Raw genomic sequence first — 15,837 nt, forward strand, 5'->3', positions numbered from 1 at the left:
CAGTGTCACTGGCCCTCATATGTGGGATCCGAACCGGGGCCCTCTGGCATCCCAAGCGAGTTCTTAACCATCGCGCCACTCGGCCGGCCCCCACTCATTTATTTTTGCTTTTAGTTCCCTTGCCTGTGAAGACAATACATAAAATCCTCTCTGAACCCAAGGTCTAAGTTTAGTATTTATGCTTTTTTCTATGCAATTTATTGTTTCAGGTCTTATGTTTAGGTCTTTGATCCACTTTGAGTTAATTTTGGTATATGGTGACAAATATCAGTCTAGTTTCATTCTTTTGCATGTGGCTTTCCAATTCTCCTAGTATCACTTATTGAAGAAGTTTTCTTTTTTCCATTGTTTGTTTTTGGCTCTTTTGCCAAAAATTATTTGCCCACACACAAGGTGTGATCAAACAATATGGTGAATGTTTACATAAAACCAGTTATTCCAGTAAAAGACACATTGCCATTAATTCCCCTCAAATTACCCCCCCTTGCTTTGAACACACTTATCCCATTGTTCTTGCCACTTTCTGAAGCAGTTCTGAAAGTCCTTTCATAAGTATCTTTAGTTGCGCTGTCATCACTGCTTTCATGTCCTAAATTGATTAAAAACATTTACCTTTCATAGTCACTTTGACTTTGGGGAAGAGCCACAAATAAGTCACACAGTGCCAGATCTGATGAATAAGGTGGATAAAAACACACTGTAATGTTTTTATTTAACATTGACATACCAGAAGCGATATGTAACATGGAGCTTTCCACTGTGATAAAAATATACAGTGAATGCTTCTGCTGAGTTGCATCCAAGGGAAAAACAGAGATCTTCAATATGGGAAGCAGTGCGTTGAAACTTAGGGGGGAAAAAAGTTTATTGGAGTGACAATGGTTAGTAAAGATACATAGGTTTCAAGTGTACAATTCTGTAACACATCATCTATACATCACATTATGCATTCAACACCCAGAGTCAGTTCTCCTTCCATTACCATATATTTGATTTCTTTACCCTCATCTATCACCCTCCTCCCTCCTTACCCTCTGGTAACCACTAAACTATTGTCTATGTCTATGGGTTTTTGTTTCTTTGTTTCCTGTCTTGTCCCTTTGTTGCTTTCAGTTTTATATGCCACATATTAGTGGAATCATATGGTTCTCGACTTTTTCTGTCTGACTTATTTCTCTTAGCCTAATAATCTTAAGATCCATTCATGTTGTCGCAAATGGCATTATTTCATTTTTTATGGCAGAATAGTATTCCATTGTGTATATATGCCACATCTTCTTTATCCAATCATCTATTGAAGGACACTTTGGTTGTTTTCATGTCTTGGCCACTGTTAATAAAGCTGCAATGAACATCAGAGCACATATATCTTTGCAGATAAATGTTTTCAGATTTTGGGGGTATAAACCCAGGAGAAGGATTGCTAGGTCATATGGTAATTCTATTCTTAATTTTTTGAGGCACTTCCACACTGCCTTCCATAGCGGCTGCACCAATCTGCATTCCCACCGACAGTGTATGAGGGTTCCTTTGTCTCCGCCACCACTCCAACACTTGTTATTATTTGTCTTGTTGATGATAGTCATTCTAACTGGTATGAGGTAATATCTAATTGTGGTTTTTATTTGCATTTCTCTGATGATTAGTGATGTTGAGCATCTTTTCATATGTCTATTGGCAATCTGTATGTCCTCTTTAGAGAAATGTCTATTCATGTCCTCTGCCCATTTTTTAATTGGATTGTTTTGTTGTTGCTGCTGTTGTTGTTGTTGAGTTGTATGAGTTCCTTATATATTTTGAATATTAGCCCCTTATTGCAGGTGCTGTTTGCAAAAATCTCCCATTTGGTTAGGAGACAGACGAGACCTCCCATCTGTCCATATTCATGTGGATTTATTTCTGGGTTTTCAATTCCATTCCATTGGTCTCTTTATTTCGTTGATGGTTTCTTTTGCTGTGCAGAAGCTTTTTAGTTTGATATAGTCCCATTCATTTATTTTAGTTTTTACTTCCTTTGCCTTTGAGGTCAAATTCATAAAATCCGCTTTGCACCCAAAGTCCATAAGTTTAATACCTATGTTTTCTTCCATTTAGTTTATTGTTTCAGTTCTTATGTTTAGGCCTTGGATCCATTTTTGAGTTAATTTTGGTACATGGTGACAGATAGCAGTCTAGTTTCATTCTTTTACATGTGACTTTCTAATTCTCTCAGCACTATTTATTGAAAAGGCTTTCTTTTTTTCATTGTATGTTTTTGGCTCCTTTGTCAAAAATTATCTGTCCATATTCATGTGGATTTATTTCTGGGTTTTCAATTCCATTTCATTGGTCTGTGTGTCTGTTTTTCTGCCAATACCATGATGTTTTGATTAATATTGCTTTGCAGTATAAATTGCAGTCAACAAGTGTGATACCTTCAGCCTTGTTCTTTTTTTGTAGGATTGCTTTGGCTATTCTGGGTTTTTATAGAGGTTCTTAATGGATTTGCCTTGAATTTAGATCAATTTGAGGAGAACTGCCATCTTAACAATGTTGAGTCTTCCAATCCATATATGGTATATTTCTCTATAGTTTTAGGTCTTCTTTGACTTCTCTCATCAATATTTGGGAATTTTCATTATACAAAATTTGCACGTATTTGTTAGCTCTATCCCTAAGTAGTTGACAATGTTCAATTATGATAAATGATATTTTTAGAAATATAGTTTTAAATTTCCAATTGTTTGCTGCTAGTTTGTAGAAATACAGTTGAAATTCCTCTCAACTCCCATTTTCTTCCTCTCTCAAGGCAGACTCTCCCTGGTACTTTGCCATGCTGTGCTGAAAACCCAGTTGTTGTTCCTTGTGGGGGAGAGGGGTGGGATTTAAAAAACTCTTCTGATATTGTTGTGTGTTACTGATATATTTTTTTCTTTTAAAATTCTCTTTTGAAAGGCTTTGGTGAGGCCTTGCTCACAGTGTTTAGATGGAAATTAAATGCAGAGCAACCCAGCATCCTCCCTGTCCTCTTTCAGTTCCTCCCCACCCTGGACGAGGTCACAGCACCACCTCTCAGACTCAGGGCTAGTGATACAGGGTGTCAGAGAGAAGGAAATCCTGACACAGTGATAGAATCAGCTCATCATGAACAAAGCATGAACCTGGAGAGGTTTCAAAAGATTCTGTGGAGAAGAAGTACAGTGGGTTGTTGATTAAATTGATTTCTTTTACTTGGTTTGGGACAAAAGGAAATCCTATTTTGGGACTGATTTTAAGTGAGTTTATTATGAAGAGAAAGGTTTTGTGGTGTTACATATTTTGTGAGATTTGCAATAAAAGCCAGCATCTGCAGGAATAAACAATAGACAGACAAAACACTTGTACAAAGGATGACCTTGAGAAGATGGTATCTTAATGGGAAATCTTCTTCATCAAAGGGAAAATTTTCCTCAAGTTCCCAGTCAGGCTTTTCCTTCACACTGCTTTCTCTGGTAATTTCCCAGCTTGTGTCTCAGGGATGCATTGAGCTTGTCTGCAGACTATTCCTCCTGTCACATACATGTCTGCCACCACTCTTCCAGGTGGGCGAGCTCCTGATCCTTTCAGGCTTCACTCAAGCATTTCTCTTCTGGATTGTGCTGGACCCCAGCAGGTAGGGTGAAGTGTCCCTCCTCTTTGTTCTCGGGCTCCCTGTAATCAGCACTCTGTTGGAATAGGCTGTTCGCACGTCTGTCTCGCTCCTTGGAGGGAGGACTCTTCTCCATCATCTCAGGGGTTCTGATGCTTCCACAATGCTGGGCATACGTCAAGTCTTTTGGATGGAAATAAGATATTAAAGGGCCAAAAATGTTGGAGACTTTGGTTGACTGGATTCTCAGATACTGAATACTTCCTTGCAGCAACAAGTGTTTTCCTGGACCTCCCAGGTGTAGGATGGATGAACATTGGCCTGAATACTTTGCTGTTTTCAATGACAACTAGCTCAATGGGGGCCAAGCACAAGATGGGGCTGCCAGAGAGCTCATGCAGTAAAGCTCAGCCAGGAGGACCATCCCCTTCCCGGGACCTCTAATATGTTCCTGAACCCTCTCATTGCTGGCTTATCTGAACCTAGCACCAGCCCTGTGGTTATCAACAGCTTCATTCATAGTAAAGAAACTTGGAATTCAAGCCACACAATTACAAATTAGTTCACTGGGATGAAACTCAGGTCCCCAGCCTCCCTGTCCAGTGCTCTTTCTAGTAGCAAGCACAGGCTGCAGATGGGGCAATGTGGCAAAGTTAACAGAGACACACACTTCACAGTCAGCAAATCTGGATGCAACCCCAGCTCAGTCACTTATGTGAGTGATCCTGGCTAAGCAACTTCATCTCCCTCTATTTCAGTCTTCCTGTTTTCAGGAGGAAAATGACAATGTCAATTTCATAGGCTCAAATGGATGTCATTTGAAATTTTGAGCACAGAATGGCAGTAGCAGCTCAGTACCATCTGTACTATTTTGTCTCCTCTGGCTGGTATGTTTAAGAACAGACATTGCCAGGCCAGCCGAGTAGCACATTGGTTAGGGGTTGGCTTGGGATGCCAGCTCTGAGCATCAGGGCCCCAGTTCAGATCCCACATCAGGGCCAGTGATGTTGCTCCCTCTACAGCTAAGATGGTGAACAACAGCTCGACCTGGAGCTGGGCTGCTGTGAGTCGCAGGCGATGGCGTAGGCTGCAGTGGGGCTGGCTGATAGCTGGCGTGAGCTTTCATGAGCTGCCGTGAGCCATCATGAGTGGCTATCCAATGGCTGGCAAGTGACTGCCTCACCTGGGAAGAGCACAATGATAACATCAACATGGGCCAGTGAAGAAACGTCCTTCACAGCTAGACTGAGGAACAAAAGGACAGCAACTTGTCTGTTCTTCCCTGTTTCCCCAACAATTCCCCCCCCAAAAAAAGAGAACAGACATTGTAAATGGATGTAGTACTACAATGGGATGCCAAAATAGTGGGTGGTGTGGATGCCATACTTCCTTGTGTGCAGTTGCAGAGAGAAGGCAGAGAACTGACACATGCTGATGTGCTTTGTGTTCTTCCGCCACACAGAGCCCAGCTCTTGTTGCAGGGGACAGCTTTCGGTTCACAAACACACAGAGGGCTATAGAGCTGGCTTTGGTAGTGAGTGTGCCATCCTGGATGTGCTGAAGAAAAGGGTTTGTTAAAGCATGAGCCCTCACTGAGAGTGCTGGGGAGGCTTGCAGGATGGCTGAACCAAGCAAGTAGCTCTCAGAGCCTTCCCAGACAAAAAATTCACATTTATTTTTGTGATAGGCTGAATGATGGCCCCAAAGATGTCTACATCCTAATCCCCAAAACTGTGACTATGTTATACCTCATATTTCTTGGCAAGGGGGGATTAGGTTTGCAGCTAGAGTTAAGGTTACTAGTCAGCTGACCTCAAGATAGAGAGGTTACTCTGCATTGTCTGGGTGGATCCAAGGCAATCACAAGGGTACTCACAAGTGGGAGAGGAAGGCAAAAGCTAAGATCAGAGTGAAGAAGAATCATCCCACCACTGCTGGCTTTGAAAAAAGAGAAGCCACGCTGAGACAAAGAATGTGAGTAGCCTCTAAAAGCTGGAAAGGGCAAGAAACAGATTCTCTCCCAGAGCCTCCAGAAAGGAATGCAGTCTTACTGACACCTTGATTTTAGCCCAGTGGGAATTATTTTGGACTTCTGGTCTTCAGAACTGTAGGATGATGAATTCATGCTGTTTTCAGCCATCAAATTTATGGTAATTTATTACAGATGCAATAGGAAAATAATACAATTTCATTTCCTATTTAGTTAGAATTTTGGCTTTAGTGGGCAAGTAGCAACTCCTTCAAAGTCTACAGCTATGATAGGCATTTCCAGATGCTGGGTAAATACAGGTCAGTTATGGTAATTTGGCAAGAACAAGGCCATGGCCCAGTCAGGGAGATCTGAGTAAGACAGCCTTGTCATGGCAGGCTTGAGGCAGTTCCAAGTGCTTTATCACTAAGCTTTACAAATGATATAGTAAATAATAAAATAAACAAAATCCACATATTTTTTCTTGAGTATAGGATGATAGTTTATAAACTAGGCCTGGTAGGTCATAAAAGAGCCCCTGGAATGTGGCCCCACAATTTGAAATTAAGGTTGGGTCTCAGAGAAGGACATTCCTTTGTCCTTTCATCCAATATCTCCATCTCCCTGCCTAACATTTCAGACAACTGATTGAATGTCAGCTCTCCCATGTCCTAGTGAGGGGCCTGGAGCAAGTCACAAACATTTCAGAGCCTTGTTTTTCTCCCGCTCTCAAGGGAGATAATAATATCCCTCCCTCCTGTGGTCCATGTGGGTATTTCTGTGGTGTGCTGTGCTTTGTCAGGGCCTCAATCATACAATGAGTGCAATGATTGTGTAGACTCTGATGCAGTATTCCCAGGGGTCCTGTGGGGTAACTGCTACTATCACAGTTCTACCATCAGGGGCCAGAAGGCCAGGACCTGAGTGCCAGGGTGGTGAGGAACATGGCCAATGGCTGACTTTCCACTCTGTCCCCTCATCCCATGGCCCTGTACACAACTCCTTACATGTCTAAGAGGGGATATAGTGCAGCTGATGGAGAGTTTAAGATCTGAGTCTTAGTTTCTCTGTAACCTGGAGACCCTAGTGCAAGGATGCCTGAAACAATGGCTGTGTTCCCTTCCTGACCAATGCAGGTGTTAAAGAAAAAAAAATTCACTACACTTGCTGAAGATGGTAAGGCGGACTTTATTGAGGTGGGGGTAGGGGCAGGCAGTGGTATGAGGACCACTACAATGAAGTCTTGCAGTGGGAGAGAGAGGTTGGACTCAACTGCAAATGCAGCATGAGCAACTGGGGGTTTATACTCATGGAGCAGGATGGGGGTATGTAGATGGAAATTTTATTTATTTATGAAATAATTTTTCATTTTTCAATGACAATTGATATGCAATATTATATTAGCTTCAAGTGTACAACATAATGATTAGATATTTATGTAACTCATGAAGTGATCTCCCCAATAAATCTAGTACTCTCTGACACCATACGTAGTTATTACATTCATTATTGACTATGTTCCCTATGCTGTACTTTACATCCCCATGACTATTTTGTAACTACCAACTTGTACTTCTTAATGTCTTCACATTTTTCACCCTGTCCTCCAATCCCCCTTTCACCTGGCAATCATCAAAATGTTCTTTGTATCTATGAGCTTCTTTCTGTTTGTTCATTTATTTTGTTCTTTAGGTTCCACGTATAAGTGAGATCATATGGTATTTGTCATTCTCTGTCTGACTTAGTTAACTTAACATAATACCCTCGAGGGTCATCCATGTTATTACAGATGGCAAGATTTCATTCTTTTTATGACTGAGTACTATTCCATTGTATATAAGTACCACTTCTTCTTTATCCATTTGTCTATTAATGGATACTTGGATTATTTCCATTCCTTGGCTATCGTAAATACTGCTAAAATAAATAAGTAGATACATATGTCTTTTTGAATTAGTGTTTTGGGTTTCTTCAGATAAATACCCAGAAGTGAAATTGTTGGGTCCTTCTTTATCTCTTGTTATATCCTTTGTTTTAAAGTCTATTTTGCCTGATATTTGCTATGCTATCTTTTGTTTGTTTGTTTGTTTCCATTTTCATGAAATATCTTTTTCCATCTTTTTACTTTAACTTTGTGTGTCTTTTGATCTAAATGGGTCTCTTCTATGTAGCATATGTAAAGGTCTTGTTTTCCTATTTATTCAGCCCTCCTATGTTTTGATTGCAGCATTTAATTCATTTTAATTTAAAGTAATCATTGATAGATAAGTAGTTATTGCCTTTTATTACTCATAATTTTACTCCTCCTCCTCTTTCTTCTTCTTCTTCTTCTTCTTCTTCTTCTTCTTCTTCTTCTTCTTCTTCTTCTTCTTCTTCTTCTTCTTCTTCTTCTCTTTCTCCTTCTTCTTCTTATAGAGAAGTCCCTTTAACATTTCTTATAATACTGTTTTGGTGGTGATGAATTCCTTTAGCTTTTGCTTGTCTGGAAAATTCTTTATCTGTCCTTCAATTCTAAATGATAATTTTGCTGGGTAGAGTACTTTTGGTTGTAGGTCCTTGCTTTTCATCACTTTGAATATTTTTTGCAAATCCTTTCTGGTCTGCAAAGTTTCTGTGGAGAAGTTAGCTGATGTCTTATGGGAGCTGTCTTGTAGGTAACTAACTGTCCTCTTGCTGCTTTTAAGATTCTCTCTTTGTCTTTAACCTTTGCCATTTTAATTATGAGATGTCTTGGTGTGGTCTCTTTGGGTTCATTTTGTTTGGGACTCTGCACTTCCTGGACTTATATGTGTATTTCCTTCACCAGGTAAGGGAAGTTTTCTGCCATTATTTCTTCAAATAGGCTTTCAATTCCTTGCTCACTCTCTTTCTGGTATCCCTATGATGTGAATGTTGGTGTGCCTAAAATTGCCCCAGAGGCCCCTTAAATTATACTCATTTTTTGAATTTTTTTCTACTCTGATTGGGTATTTTCTGCTACCTTATCTTACAAATTGCTCATTAAGACCTCTGTTTTATCTAAAATCTACTGTCGATTACCTCTAATGTATTTTTTATTTTAGTTATTATATTCTTCATTTCTGACTGGTTCTTTTCTGTTTTCAGTCTCCATTTTTATGTTTTGTATCTCTGTGTTGAATTTCTTCCTGAGATCATTGAGTATTCTCATAACCAGAGTTTGGAACTCTGCGTCTGGTAGATTGCTTGTCTCCATTTTGTTTGGTTCTTTTTCTGGAGCTTTGTTCTATTCTTTCATTTGGGACATGTTTCTTTGTCTCTCTATTTTGGCTGCCTCCCTGCATTTGTTTCTATGTATCAGGTAGAGGTGTTATATCTCCTGCTCTTTTTACAGTGGCTTTATGCAGTATTTGTCCTGTCTCTCCAGTCACCTGAACAAGTGCTCCAGGTGTGTCCCTTGTGTCAGTTGTGTGTGCTTTTCTGTTGTAGTTGAGCCTTGGTTGCTGTTTGTATATCAATGGGAAGGACTGACTCTCAGGATGATTGGCTGTGTGGACTGGCCACGACTACAGTGGAGCAGCTACTGTGCAGGGGCTGACCATACAGAGCAGGGTTCTCTTTAGTGGGTCTCTAGTGCCTGCCTAGTCTGCCCTTTAGGTGTGTCATTTGTGGAGATAATTGGATGGTGCTCTGGAATGATGTAAAACTGACTACTGAATATGTTGGTTCTGGGGACTCTTGGGAGGAACTCTTGTGTAGGTCAATTTCAACTGCTGCCTGTGCACTGCCCAGGGCCACTTGGTATAAGCTACAAATTGACCTGCAGATGGTTGCCACTTGTGCTGGGCTCAGAGTTACCTGGGAGGGACTAAGCTGTTAACTGAGGTCAGTTGCCACTAGTGCTGGGCTTAGGGCAGCTTAGTAAGAGGTACGTGGCAAACTGAGGCCAGGTGCTGCTTGTTTCTGGTTTGTGAACTTTTAAACAATTTTAGGAAAGTCTTCAGCATGAGCCAAGACAGGCCATTTATATGAAAAAGCCACTGGAAGTAGCTTAGGTGGGCCCAAAATTCAGATGGAGAGGGGTCTCAGGGAATCACTAAGGCAAAGCAAACTCTGTTAGCCAAGTTAATGGAGACTCAGATATGGCGGCCACCTGCATCTGCATGCTGGTAGGGGGAGAGCTCAACAATAGAAGAATGGCTTCTGTCAGCAATTCTCTCTTGAAGAAAGCCACCCCTCTAGTCCTCTCCCTGAAGCCAGATAATTCAATTCCTTCCCATATGTCCTTGGTACCTACTGAGCTGCTGCCCCAGCAGTGAGCTCAGAGCATGTGAGTCTATCAGCTAGTAAGTCTATTTGTGGTCCCTTTAACAGGAGCACCTGGGTGTCCAGCAACCTCTGTCTCACTTAGCCACAATCTCTGCTGGTTTTTACAGCCAGAAGTTATGGGGACTTCTCTCCCCAGCACTGAAACCCTGCTCTGGAGAGCCTGATGTGGGGTTGGGACCCCTCACTCCTCAGGGGGGACCTCTGTAACTGAGATATCCTTCCTGATTTTGTTTTGTTTTGTTTTGTTTTTTTAGCTGAGCCATCCTGCCACCTATTGGCAGCTCAGCAGCAGCTCAGCTCAGTCTGGGAATTGAACTGCTATTGCTCAGAGCTCACACTCTTGAGCGAGCTCTTAACCAACTGAGCCACTCAGCCGGCCCTCTTCCTGATTTTTAACTGCCACACCTGGGTGTATGAACAGCTTGTTCTGTGTTTCTTCCCCTTGTACCAATTTCCACATGGCTTCTCCATGTCCTTAGTTTTAGGACTTCTGTTCAGCTAGACTTCAGACCATTCTCAAAGACGATTGTTCTGTAGTTTAGTTGTAACCTTGATGTGGTTGTGGGAGGAGGTGAGCACAGCATTTACCTATTCGACCATCTTGGATGTAAAATTACTAAGAGGAAACATTAGGAGTAAGTAGCGGAGGGTGGTTAAATAGATCAAATAAGATTCTTTTTGAAGGAAAATCACCATGATTTGACATCACCTGCAGGATAATGGAGGATGAAGAATCTAATTTGTATTAAGGGTGATCAGATATTGAGGGTGGAGGGTTCTGGTTATACTGATTTAGTAAAATTCTTGGTAAAACTGGAAAATGCAGAAGGGAACACAGAAGTATGCTTCATTGATAAATTCAGAGGAACCTGAGTAAAATTTATTCAAGGATAAGATCTTTGTCACAGGCAAAGCTGCTCCCCATGTCTGACTCAGTGGGCCAATCACCAGCAAAACCATTCCTGGACTGAGAGACCCCTTCTGCAGGCTAAGAAGAGAGGCTGTGGATGGAGAAGAGCTTCCCTGAGATTTCAGGTCCATGTCAGCTAGAAGGAAGCCTGGGCTTCTGGATCCCAAACAAGTTCTCCCCCCTGAACAATGGACAGCTTGGCCAGAATGCCCCAGCTGTGTGCAGTGCCAATGATAACTCCTCTACTGTCCTGGTGAATAAATGCTGTGATATCATCCCACAGTCTACTACTGAGCAGGTTCCAAATACCCGCATGGTGACAGGAAGCTTGAAGCTACTCCACACTTGCCAGGAGACCAGCTTTGTGGAAAGTGCTGGTGCCTGTGTGAAGTATTGGCTTTTCACTCCAATACCTGGCTGTCCAACACATTCTGGGGAGAGAGAAAGGCTCTATCTCTCTCCCTGTTTTATAGGGTTTACCAAGGAAACCTTTTTTTTTGAGTCATTGTTTGACTTGAAAACTCCCTGGTGAATGGAATGGAATGGGGCATAGAATCAGGAGAAGCAGGGCCTCTCTTTCTACTTGAGCTACCATTACAGGACTTGGTCCTAGAGAAGACAATCACTCTTCTGTGTCCCTCTCACCTGTATATGGGGCCAGTAGTTCCTGCCCTATGTCATGCAGAGCCCTGTGGGTCCATGTGTCACTTTAAGAAAATGCCAAGTGCTGGATAAAGAAGGATTTAGTGAAAAATCTTTTATTCACATAAAGCTCCTTGAGTGCTTGGTGTGCTTTACATAGGTCAATGCCTTTAATTCTTACCATCTTCCTGTGTACTAGAGCACATTATCTCCATTTTCTAAGTGAGGATCAGAGAGAGGTAGATGTTTGCCCAAGGACACACAGTGAGTGAATTGCAAACCTGGAAATTCAAACCAGGCTTGTCTGAGCCCAAGACTCATGCTCATGATGTCTCCATTCCACACTGTCCAGGTGAGCTTTATTTGAACTGAGAGGTTAGCTTTTCTGCACCTGTTTGAGGTGTGAGCTACAGAGGCTATGTAGTGGGAAACTCAGTTCCTCATATATTTTTAAAGCTTAACTTGGGGGCAGATGCTGTGCTTGGTGCCATTGAGACCCAGCAGGCTGTGATCCCTGTCTAAGGAGCTAGCAGCCTGCTAAGAGGAGGAGAGACAATCAGAAAATTGTTTCAAGTAGGGACAGCATGGGCTTTCAGAGCACAGAACCGAGCAGTTGATCTACAAAGGGCCTGTTGGGTAAGACCTGGGTCTTGCAGAATGAGGGGGAAGGGGCATGGGAGGGAAAGTAGTAAGGAAGGTGAAGTCCTCTGAGAGAGAAGAAGCTATCTCTAGGAGAGAGAAATTCAGGTTTTCAAGGATCCTTTGGGCCCCACACTCCAGTCTGTAAAGGCACAGTGAGGCTGCAGGGGTAGTTGGAGCCTGAACCAGTGGGCTTCAGATGACACATGGACTCAACTCTAGGACTTTATAGAGTGGACAGAGAATCAAAATCCCAGGGCAACTTTCAAAATTACAAATTTATAGGTTGCTTCCAAGACCTGCTGAATCAGAATGTCTGGAGCGAGCCATAGGGTGCTTGGGGAAGGTGTTGGGTGGTAGTGGATGCATCTGTGTTAAGTGGGGATCACAGGAAATTTGGCTTCAGGAGGATCATTCTGGACAAGTGTGAGCCTAATCTAGGGAGTCATGAGGTTACAAGGGAGAGAATAATCAGGGGCCCAGGCGTCCAGTCTACCTGAGTGTGAACTGGGGAGCCTGCATGGAACTGGTGAGAGAGGGATGTTCCAAATAAAAATCTGTAAATGTGCCATCAGAGGAGTCATGTTTACAGTACAATTTCATCTGTGCTACTTCATAATCTTTGAGTGAATGTACATAACTTCCTAAATTTCAGTGTCCTCAGTTGTAAAATGGGAATATGAATGTAACTTTAATGAGAAAAATGTGCTTCAAGGTACAGCATGGTGCCTGACATTCAGGAGCTGTTCAGCCAATGGTGTTTCATAGTACATTGATTGAAGAATTGATTGGGTGCTGTGTGGGCCTTTATCCCATTATTTCATCTTGGAGGCATGGGTTAATACACTGGAAACTTGACACACTGGAATAGAAATGACATATATAAGATACATATACTACCACGTGCCACCTCACTTCTCAGATGTTGTTAACTGCTTAATGCTGTTTCCTGCTGAGCCCACGACCATACAGAAACCTTCTCACCACAGCGTCATGGAAATCCACTCTCAGTGAATCAGAAAGAACCTGAGGTCTGGAACCTGGGACATATGCCATCCCAGTACTAGACCTTTCACTTGTTTAATTCCCAGGCCCAACCTCATCCTTTCATACTATCTCTGTGTCACAGGGGGGCTGATAGCCTATGAACCACATGTCTCAGAGTGACTTCTCAGCTGATTTTCAGTTCAGTTCTGCCAATGGGAGGCACTGGCACAAGACGGGAAGGCAGAGAATGAGAGGGAAAACTTCTGTTTTCTCTTCCTGTGTCTGCTACTACCTCTGGCAGCTGTAACAGGCTCTGTGGTTTCCCCATCCCCACTGTGGGCTGACCAATTCCAGCATCAGCAGGAGCAGCCAGTGCTCCAGCAGCCTTGGCAGTGTATCGCTCATGGTTCTGGCTCATGTCCATGAGGGTGAGGGCACCTCATTTACTGCTAAGTGGCGGAATGAGCCTCCATGGCAGAGTGGCCATGGCTCCAGGCTACACCATTTACTCACATGATTCTGCAACTTCTCATGGTTAGTCTTGGCTCATGATGCAGCACCAACTAAGTAGCTACAAGCCTGGCATAAGTATCTTCTGGACTCACCTTGCACTGTAGTCTTTACCAAAGGATCCCAAACCCAACATAAGAGGTAGGTTGCCTCTGCACACATGATAGACTTTCAAGAACCTCTACACTGACCACAAGTGGCAATTGACATTGGCTTGTACCAGAGTCCTACTCAGTCAGTTCCACAACTGACAATTCCAAAGAGTGGCCTTGGCTGGCACCAGATCCTGCTAAAGTGACTCCTGCTCCATGGGGTCAGCCCTGCACAATAGGTTGTCCACTGTAGTACTGGCTGGCACTCACAGCCAGTCAGCCAGAGGGTCAATGAACCAACTGACATGACAGAGGCAATTAAGGCTCAGCTACAACAGAGGGGCACACATAATCCACACAGGGGACACCCCTGGAGCACCCAGCTCATGTGACCAGGTAGACTGCACCACCAGGCCCCACAGGACACTTACTAGATAAGCCCACTCTTTCAAGACTAGGAGAGGTAGCAGATCTACCTAATTCATGGGAATAAATACAAGGAGTCAGCCAAAATGAGGAAACGAAGAAACATGTTCCAAATTAAAGAATAGAACCAAACACCAGAAAACAAAAACTAAACAGAGACAAGCAATCTACCAGATAGTGTTAAAAGTGCTGGTTATAAGGATGCTTAATGAATTTGGGTAAAGAATAGATGAACTTAATGAAAACTTCAACAAAGAGATAAAAAAATAAAAAAGAACCAATCAAAACTGAATACAATAACTGAAATAAATAATATGATAGAGGGAATCAATAGCAGGTTAAATGAAGCAGAGAATCACATCAGTGTTCTGGAAGAAAAGGTAGTAGAAAATACCTAATCAGAAAAACAAAAAGAAAAATATATATAGTTTAAGGACCTCTGGTATAACATCAGGCATACCAACATTGGCATCAGAGGGGTCAAGGAAGGAGAAGAGAGAAAGAGATAGAAAACCTATTTGAAGAAATAATGACTGAAAGCTTCTCTAATCTGGATATATATATATATATATATATATATATATATATATATATATCCAGAAAGCACAGAGAGTTCCTGTGAAGATGAACCCAAAGAGACTCACACCAAGTCACAACATAATCAAAATGCCAAAAGTTAAAGACAAAGAGAAAATTTTGAAAATAGCAAGATAAAGTAGTTAGTTATATACAAGGGAGTTCCCACAAGACTATCAGCTGGTTTTTCAACAGAAACTTTGCAGGCCAGAAGGGATTGACACAAAATATTCAAAGTGATGCAAAGCAAGGATCTATAACCAAAGCTATTCTACACATCAAGGATATAATTTAAAATTGAAGGGTAGATAAAGAGCTTCCCAGACAAGAAAAAACTAAAGGAATTCATTACCACCAAGCCTGTATTACAAAAAATGTTAAAGAGAATTTTTTAAGAAAAAGAAGTGGAAGAACAAACAAACCAACAAAAGATAAAAAATATGAATAATAAAATGGCAATAATTATGTAGCTATCAATAATCACTTTAAATATAAATGGATCAAATGCTGAAATTAAAAGACATAGAGTAGCTTAATGGATAAGAAACAAGACACATATGTATGCATATGCTGTCAGCAGGAGACCCACCTTAGACTGAAAGACACATAGACTGAAAGTAAATGGATGGAAAAAGATATTTTATGCGAATGGAAATGAAAAAAAAAGCTCAGGAAGCAATACCTATATCAGACAAAATAGACTTTATAATAAAAATATAGTAAGAGAAAAAGGAGGACATTACATAATGATAAAAAGATCGGGAGACTTGGAAAAAAATGGCCGCGGTAAAGAAGTCACTGTGTTAGTTCGCGCAAACCACGGCAATTTTAGCAGCGAAAACACAGCTCTGCAGGGCACGCTGGGCAGCAGAAGGACTCCCATGCGGACTACTTGGAGTGGAGGGGAAGGTGAGGGTTGTTTTGTACATCAGAGAGTATCTGGTTACCTTTGGTTGCTGTTGTGGTTGTGCTTGTTGATCTGTTTTTGCCCTAAAACACGCTCTGCAGCAGGGTCCAGCCAAAGAAGCACAAGAATCACCACACCCAAAGACCAACTTCAGATAAAACCAGAGCATTATAGGGTCTGACCTACAAGACTCACACTCAAAGGGAAATCTCTACAGGTACAAGAGCCCCTTGGGGCCAAACTTCATCAGAGGGGTCAACCCTCACACAACAGCTTATAAACTTT

This window comes from Hipposideros armiger, unplaced genomic scaffold (assembly GCF_001890085.2).
Source record: "Hipposideros armiger isolate ML-2016 unplaced genomic scaffold, ASM189008v1 scaffold_782, whole genome shotgun sequence".
Lineage (NCBI taxonomy): Eukaryota > Metazoa > Chordata > Mammalia > Chiroptera > Hipposideridae > Hipposideros > Hipposideros armiger.